Source organism: Galeopterus variegatus, unplaced genomic scaffold, assembly GCF_000696425.1.
Source record: "Galeopterus variegatus unplaced genomic scaffold, G_variegatus-3.0.2 Scaffold80, whole genome shotgun sequence".
In the NCBI taxonomy this organism is placed as follows: Eukaryota; Metazoa; Chordata; class Mammalia; order Dermoptera; family Cynocephalidae; genus Galeopterus; species Galeopterus variegatus.
This window is the reverse complement of record NW_007726191.1, coordinates 872834-882010: the sequence shown is the minus strand read 5'-3', so window position 1 is coordinate 882010 and position 9177 is coordinate 872834. Positions and strand designations below refer to the sequence as shown.

The 9177-nt window shown below is 50.8% G+C and overlaps 1 protein-coding gene across 1 annotated transcript in view; it reads right to left on the bottom strand.

The window, feature by feature from the left end:
* Positions 1 to 7062: 7062 nt before the first annotated feature.
* PPP2R4 (protein phosphatase 2A activator, regulatory subunit 4) overlaps positions 7063 to 9177 on the bottom strand; it is a 38206-nt gene continuing 36091 nt past the window's right edge. The window contains exon 11 of the transcript XR_551011.1: positions 7063 to 7098. The gene's annotated coding sequence lies outside the window, so the exon portion shown is untranslated. The remainder of the gene's footprint in view (positions 7099 to 9177) is intronic.

Sequence of the window (9177 nt, the reverse complement as noted above, 5' to 3'; positions counted from 1 at the left end):
TATGTGTGTATTTGTGTGTATGTGTTACAGCAAGAGAGAGAGAGAGTGTGTGGATGTGTGTGTGACGGTGTGTGTCCCTCTGGCACAGGGCATGCACACCAGGAGTGCATCTGTCTCTCCATTCACTGGACAATTACAAAGCACCCACTCAGTGCCTGGCCTGTGCAAAGCACTAAGCTGACAACCACCAACAATAACAGCAATTACCAGAACAGCAAACCCCTCTCTATGGACTAGCTCATTTAATTTTCCCAGCTACCCTCTGAGGTAGATACTGTTAACATCCTCATTTTAGAAATGAGAAAACTTGCCCAAGGTCACACAACTAAGAAGTGGCCAGTCTCTACCTGTTGGAGCTCACAGTCTAGTGGGGAAGAATTTACAACATTACAATGCGAAGTGGCAAACAATCCAGATGTTGTTTGAATGGTCATATTGACAAGTCCCAGCTGAGTGTAAACTGGGTTCTGGGGTCTGGTCATGCCTGAGCAGCAGGTTGGGAGCACACTCCCACCACTCAGTGCTTCATGCTCAAGTTCCAGGCACAAGGGATGGAGTGATCCTCAGGACAGTGGTGTGTGTATCCCAGCACACCCAGGGCAGGGACTGCCCTATTCCTGTGTTTGTGGTAGGGGACCGCAGCATGACTAGCGTCAGCCCGAACAAAGAGCAAGATTTCTTGGCTCATGGCACTAAACCGTGAGTGGGCCGGGGTGCAGCTGGCTTCAGGCACAACTGCATCTAGACATGAGTCTTCTCCTAGATGCGCGCTCTTAGTCTCCTGTGACTTTCTTCTCTGCACCTGAGCTTCCCGTTCTCCTACTGTGGACCAGCTTCTCACTACAGCTGTAAGAGACAGCGACCTGGCCATGCTCAGAGGGCTTGGGGCAGGGACATCCGGAAGGAGGCAAAAGTGGAAGAACTTGGCTGGGAGCTCATATGTGCCTCCTCCAGGGACTCCCAGATATAACTGAAAAGGCTTTGAGGGGAGGCCAGGATGCCGGCCTGTAGGACAGAGGTGTAGAGGGTCATGGTAAGGTTGACATGGCCACCTTTATACCCTCTGCTGGCAGGGCCTGGTGACATCTCGCATATATGTAATGTTACCTGTTCACATGTTCAGTTAAAAAAGGCTGAATAGAAGCTCGAAAATGTTGAAATGGTTATTACTAGGTGACAGGATTACAGATACCTTTATCATTTATATATTTCTGTATTTTCCAAATTTTCTACAATAAGCATGTATTGCTTTTACATTTAGAAGAAAAATGAACATGACATTTTTCAGAGAAAAATGTTTCGTGACGGGTGTTATAATCGGTGTAGAGCAAGCATGGTGCAGAGAGGAGGGAGCAGCTCTATCCAACCTGTCTGGGGCAGGCCCTGAGAAACAGAATACTCAGCCCAACAGACTTGGAAAACCAGAATTCACCCTCCCACACTGTTTTTGTTAAAAGAAGTGCAAGACAAAACATCGAGCTCATCTTCAGAATGCCATTGAGGGGCATTCTGGAGGGAGCCTTGCTAACTCTTGAGCCCCTGGCCCAGCTTCACCCAGTCCTACCCAATCAATCATCACAGAATGCTTTTCTCAGAGTTGCTAGATTACCTGGCGAGGGGGTGAGTAAGAGGCAAATGTGCTTGGGAAATATTTTCAGCAACATGGGCTGAAACAAAAGAGGAAGAGGCAAAGCTCAGTAGAAAGAGCTCTGGACCAGCAATCCAGAGACCCAGGGTCAAGTTGTCTCAACCACGGACTTACCTTGGGACCTGGGATGAGTCACTTCCTTAATAGGCCCACATTCCCTCATTTGTAAAGATAGAGTGACAGGAGAGAAGGAAAAGTCCTAAACCAGCTTTAAAACTCTGAAAGTCAGAAAAGCAACCATTGCTTCCAGCTTTCTGATGATCTGAGCTTTGTGTCCTATCAGAGTAAGAAAAACACAGGGAGCAATACCAAATTCCACGTCTACCCAGAGCATGGTCATCTGCCTAGTTCAATCACTCGTTCAATAAATGCATTCATTCATTCAAATATTTATTGAGTACCCATGTATGCCAAGCACTATGCCAGCCAGCAAGGATACAGCCGTGAAGCAGATAGACAAAGGGCCCTGCTCTCATGGAGCTCACATTCTAGTGGGAGAGGCAGACAATAATCAAGTAAACTGATAAACAATTAGATAAATGTTATGGGAAAATAAAAACAGGGCTAAAGAGGACTGGTTGGAGGAGATGGCACCACTTTAGAGTTGGTGATAAGAGAAAATGATATTTGAGCTGAAACCTGAACAGGTCAGCTATATTAATACAGGAGAGACTATGCTGTGGTAACAAATTAATCTCTAAATCTCAGAGATTTATTTAATTTTTTTTTTATTTTTTTTATTTATTTTTAATACAGGAGAGACTATGCTGTGGTAACAAATTAATCTCTAAATCTCAGAGATTTATTTATTTATTTTGTCTTTTTGTCTTTTTTCCTTGTCCGGCAACGGATCGCAACCCTCAGTGTTGCCCCCGTACCGGACCGGGGACCGGCAACGGGATCGCAAGCCTCGGTGTTGCTCCCGCGCCTCGCTCAGCCAGTGAGCGGGAGCCGGTCTGTATATGGGATCCGAACCCTCGGACGGGAGCGCCGCCGCGCTTCCCAAGCGGCGCACTATCCAGTGCGCCACCGGGCCGGCCCTAAATCTCAGAGATTTAACACAACAAAGATTTATTTCATTGACCATGCAAAGTCTAAGTCTCCTACTCTGCTGTCATCCATGCAGTGACTCGGTGATTCAGGCTGCTTCTATGTCAACAAGAGGCTTCCAGAATCACCACCACGGAAGGGAATGAGAACCAGGGAGTCCTGCAAGTGTTCCTCCTCGTCCTGGCCTGGAGGTGATTCTCCTGACCGTTGGCAGAATTAATCTCATGTCCCCTACTAACTGTAAGGGGGCTGGGAAGGGCAGTATTTCTGGGTGCCTGGGACGGAAAGATGAAGCACATATGAATGAGCACTAGAAATCTCTCCCACACCAGCTGGATGGTGACGGAAGAACATTCCAGGCAGAAGGAATAGAAAGAGCAAAAAACACACAGTAACTAATTCGGCATGTTCACAGAACTGGCTGAGACAGAGGGCAAGGGGAGAGTGGCAGACAGGGCCAAAAAGGCAGGCAGGGATGGGTTCAGTTGGCCCTACTGGACAGTGCAGTGTTTAGGTTATATTCTAAGGACAGTGGATGAGAGTTCTGTATGGGGCATCAGACAGGCCTGGATCCAAATTCCAGCTTTGCCACCATAGGGCTTAAGCAAGCAGCCTGACATTTCAGAGACTCAGTCTCCTCGGAAGGTGTGTAGACGATTCAGTTATGACCTATGAAGGAACTTCACCCAGGGTCTGGCACACAAACACTCAAGAATTAGTGGCAATTATTGGCATTACAGGAACTTCCTTCTTCTCCCCAGATCAGTGAAGGGGAGGGTGCCTGCGGGGTGACAGAGGCATAAACCAGTATAAACACATTCTAGGTCAGCTGCCCGTACCAATTTTCCTGGTTGTGCCGGGATGGTTGAGGATCCAGACCAATCCACGGTCTGTCCTTCCCAGTGGATGGAGCCCCATGGACACACCCATCCAAGGGACCCTCAGCAATGACGAGAGTGTGAGGGTGCCCCAGACTGCGTGAGGCTTCCTTGTGCCATACTCCTCGCTCCAAGTTGTTAAATGTCAGATGAGTGATTGCAGACTGTCAAGCACAAGGCCAAGCAACAGAGGGGGCTTCCTGGGGCCACCCCCAACCAAGGTTGGGCACCAATCAGCTCTGCCCAGATTAATAATTTTTCACTCTCTCTCCTGTTGAACGAAATTGATGACTTAAGAAGTAAGATGTACCTTTTCCACAGGGACCCAATCACGATCTTTTTACTCTGCAATTTGGGGAGGAGAGAGAAGGAAGTGCTCTGTACACTAAGCACAAGGCCAAGCAACAGAGGGGGCTTCCTGGGGCCACCCCCAACCAAGGTTGGGCACCGATCAGCTCTGCCCAGATTAATAATTTTTCACTCTCTCTCCTGTTGAACGAAATTGATGACTTAAGAAGTAAGATATACCTTTTCCACAGGGACCCAATCACGATCTTTTTACTCTGCAATTCGGGGAGGAGAGAGAAGGAAGTGCTCTGTACACTTATTGAGTTTTTTTGGTTTTTCCATAGATTGGCACTCATATTTTCAAAAAGGTTAGTCCCCAGGAAGGTGCCAGGGTATCTTCAGGGTGTAGGGCTATGCCTGAAAATCAACATTTACTCAGTGCATGTTCAACAATTTCATTCGGGGTATATGCTCGGTGATTGAATGAACGAATGAATGAATGGACGGATGGGTAGATGAAAGAATGAGTGGGCTATATGTCCACCCCAGGGAGTGGCTTAACAGGGAAACAGTCAATGAGAGATTGCTCCACCTATCCTCCCCAATCAGGCCCTCCCCCACCCTCACGCTCCTGGGTCTCTGTGGGCTATATGTCCACCCCAGGGAGTGGCTTAACAGGGAAACAGTCAATGAGAGATTGCTCTACCTATCCTCCCCAATCAGGCCCTCCCCCACCCTCACGCTCCTGGGTCTCTAACTCCTCCCCCAACCCAGTCATTTCCTGATGTTTCTAGAACACTCCCATGCAACCTTCCCACTCTCATCACCCAGTTCGCAGGCACCCTCCAGGCCGCTGCGCACACATGCACACGCTCCCCACTGTGGAACTCCAGCATCTCCCCTGACACCCACATCAACTAGCCTGGGGAGAACTGGGAAGACTGAGGAATAAAGCTTCCCTTTGTTTGGAGACAGAAAACAAGGCCTAAGACAGATAAAGAACATGGCCTGGGAACTGAACAGCTCCATGTGGGGAGGGGACAGCTGGACCTCTAAGCAACCTTCAGACATTCCGATTTGATGGACAGCTCCAAGATTCTTCAAGTCAACAAAGGAATCTGGGTGTCTAGATTCCCAGGCCTGAATCCTCTCCTCTGTGGGTCCCATATTGCGCAGGCCTCAGAAACTCAACTAAAGCTGGTCTAAGCAAAGAGGGGACTTATGTATTGGCTCAGGAACTGGGAAGTCCATGGGTGTTTTAGCTTGGGCTTAGCTGGATCCAGAGTCTCCCATGATGTCATCAGGGCTTGTTCACTGTCTCTTGGCACTTCTACTTCCTTGGCCTTTTCTTAGGTTTTCTCTGTGGCATGAACTAGGCAACCACCAGCCAAAGCCCGTACTGTCTCACAGGACCCCACGTTCCAGTGACCCCATGCTTGGGATTTAATGCTCTGCAATTGCTGTCTTGAAATCCATAATCATTTTATCTTTGAATCTGTGTTTTTTAAGTAAAGTCTGGAACAACGGAGTAAGTGCCAGAGGCTGGATGCTTCCACTCATATGTAGTGACGTCTCCTGCCACCTCTCCACCTCCCTGGGACAGGTTCTTGGCCCCCTGATACTCTATCCCCTAGCACCCTGGCCCTGCCTGCCCACCCCCATCCTTGGCACAGGCCTGGGCACAAGCACAGAGACAGCTGGGGTAGGGCATATGTGCCCAGCAGCTTGCAGGGCGTGGTGGCAGCCATCGCTGCCCTGGGTCAGCTGCACCACAGCCCATCTGGCAGCCAACCAGAGACCATGTCCAGACATGGGGTGAGCCTCTCACCTCCTCCTATCCAGGTACTGAGACCCTTGGGGCCCACCCCTCTGCTGTGCGTTTAAGTCGGATTATGGGACTCCCCAACTCAAAACTTCCCAGTAGTATAAATGTTTAAAACCGGTGGTTAGGTGGAGCTCATTTGTAGCATTTGCTGATTTCCATGATGTGTAAATACTCCCACCTTGGCCAATTTCAAGCTACCAATGTGACCTCACTGAATGTGGAGCGGGAAAGAAATGTGCACACTCAGCTTTCACAAGCCAGTGCGAGCGACTCCAGCACACCACTGCTCCTACCCAGCTCAGCACAAAACGCAAAGTCCTTCCACGGCCCGCAAGGCTCTGTCTGACCGAGCCTGGCTGCCTCTCCCATCACTCACTGCACTCCAGCCTCCTCCTCACCATTCTCCGATGCATCATGGCTGTTCCCACCTCAGGGCCTTATTCTTGCTGTTCCCTCTGCCAGGAATGTTCTCTCAGCTCTTTTCATAGCTAACTCTCTCACTCAGGTCTCCGTTCAAATGTCACCCAGACTACTCGCTCCAAAATAATACCTATCACACTCGCTCTTATCTTTTTTCTTAGACTATCGCTGTCTCATGTTTTACTGCATATTTATTTGTTCATTCATCTATCTTCCTCACTAGAATAGAAGCAAATCCCACAAGGTCAGGGAATTCATCGGCTCACTGCTCTGTCCCCAGCACCTAGAGAGAACAGTACTTGGCATATAGTAGGTGCTCAATAAACTTCTGTTGTTTGAAGGAACCCACTTCCTGCAGGTCAAGCTGGCACTGGGAAGATAGCTGGGAATAAGCCCTGTCCCTGTCAGTGAAGCAGACGCACGGAGGCCAGCTAAGGGGGCCCAACTGTTTCCAGGTGGGCCTTGGATGCCAGGATGAGCACTTGGACCTTTATTCTGCTATGGCAGGTGGCATCTCTCAATTGTCAAAAGCAGAGCAGCTGCCACCAGGTCTCTCCCTTTGTTGCCCTGCCTCTCCACCCTTGGGAATGTCCACAAACTCAGCCTACCCAATGCCAAGTCCACGGAGTCAGCCCTGTTTCCATCAAGGATTCTGCCCAAGCCTGGGGAGAACCTAGAACCATGAAACCTCAGAGCTTGGGACACTGGAAATTTGACCTGCCACCATGGCCCTCCAAGAGGCCCCCAGAGCTCCTGCACTGGAGTTGGGGGAGGGACCACTTAGCACCCAGGGCCCTGTCCAGCACCTATTGACCAGTGTTTTCTAGGATAACTATAGGGACAGGGAACTCACTTTTACTCATTCATTCATTCATAGTTCAACATATAGTTACTGGGTACCTACCTACTCTGGGCCAGCCACCGTCAGGCACTGAGGACTCAATGGTGACCACGACAGACTTGCTTCCTGCTCTCACTGAGCTTACATTCTACCGAAAGAGGAGATGATAACCAAGTAAACAAGTCAATAGATAAAATGTCAGATCATGATAAGTGTCACAAAGGCAACTAGAACAGAAGGCAGGATGAAGGACAGTGGGTGTGGAAGACTCCCTCAGCAGCAACTCAGAAAGCAGGGAGGGCTACTCTGAGGAGATGGCGTCTGACCTGATCCCTGAACAACCAGAACGAGCCACCGCTCAGCCTGGGCCCCAGGCAGTGCAAGCGGAGGGAACTGCAGGTACAAAGGCCCTGGGCAGCAACGAGTTTGACACTTTGAAGGACCAGGGAGAAAGCAGGGTGACCGAAGACACAGGGAGCAGGGAAATTAGAAGGGGCCGGAGAGGCCAAGCCATGCAATGGAGTCTTCTGTTCACAGTGAGAAGCCACTTGGAAGATCTGATGGGATTTGCCTCCAAGGAGGTCAGGGTAGAGCCCAGCTACAGAGGGCAGAATGGAACCAGAAAACCAGAGAGGAGACAGCCACAGTCTCTCACTGGTCCAGTGAGAGCCAATGGTGGCTGAGACTGAGCTGGCCACAGTGCAGGTGAGGGAGGCGTGGACAGATTTGGGTTACAATCTGGAGGGAGGCCCAACAGGACCTGCTCATGGATGAGATTTTGGGGGTGGATTTGGGGCCTCATGGCTGTCCACTGAGGTAGGTGGCCTGGGCCTAGGGGAGACCCAGGAGCCTGTGTGGCCATAACCCAATTTCCACTACTGCAGAGAAGTCTTCCTCTTGCCCAGCTGGAAGCGCCTCGTCATGCTGGTTCCACCCTGACTCCACCAGGATAAGTTCAAGACCCTAGGCAGCCATGCCCCACCTTCACCACCGTTAAAATGGGAACATGATACTGCTTTCTTGGCTTGCTGTGGGGACTCTGTGAGGGGACACGTAAGCATGTCTCGCAGGCTGACACACCAAGAGTCATGCCATCAGCCAGAATTGTTATTACTGTCAATGCTATCCTGCCTCTTCCACATCTTTGTGCCAATCAGTCCTGGCACTCCTGGAAAGATGCCAGGCCCTGGGAAGAGGTGCCTCTCAGACAGGGCTAGGGTCTGGGGCCAGTCCTGGACAGATGGGCTCTGAAGCAGGAGGAAGAGCAAGGCTCTCAGGCAACCAGAGCAGGGATAGCACAAGGCAGCTGGGGCAACCTCAGTCCTCAGGTCGGGCCCCAGGGAGAGGTTGCAGGAGCACAAGCATCAGTGGAAAAGAGACCCAGTGCCTCCCCTAACTAGCCAGTGATCTGATCCACCTGAGCCTTGATTTCCAACTCTGAGAATTAGGGACATCGTTGGCCCACGGTGAGGATAAAGTGAGAGTTTTTCAAGCACTTAGCTCAGGGCCAGATGTGCAGCCTGGGCTGAGCCACCAGCTCCAAGGTCTCTGAGAAAACCCCCAGAGTCAGCATGCAGGCAGCTTCCAGGGCCTGGAGCAGCAGGATGAGGCCAGGAATTTGCATGGAGTTCGGCAGTAGCTGCTCCTGAAGGAGCTTGATCAGCCAGGAGGACCCACCAGGCCAGCACAGTCTAGGTTAGAAGCTGGGCCTGGGGTCAGCAGCCAGCAACAGATGCCCACCCCCAGCTCCAGATGTCCCCTATACCTCAGAGCCTTCCCCTGGGGTCCTCACTGCTGGGGGCTCTCGTCCCATCCACAGGGAAACCTCCCACCCCATCCTCTGCAGTGCCCACAGCTCCCCACATGCCTTCACGTGTCCTCCTGAAACCTCCAGCAAGGAGGGAACCACATCTGCCTCCTCCCTCATCCCCAGCACTCCTCAGAGCTTTGCACAGGGCAAGTGCTTAGTAAATGTTCACTGGATGGAGTCATGACCATTACTGAGCTCGGTGGTTAGAATGTCTGTGTCGAGGCCTGATGGCCCCTCATCCCCAGCACTCCTCAGAGCTTTGCACAGGGCAAGTGCTTAGTAAATGTTCACTGGATAGAGTCATGACCATTACTGAGCTCGGTGGTTAGAATGTCTGTGTCGAGGCCCGATGGCCAGGGTTTGAACACCACTCACCAAGGAAGTCCTTACTCCTCTGTGCCTCAGTCTCCCCACACC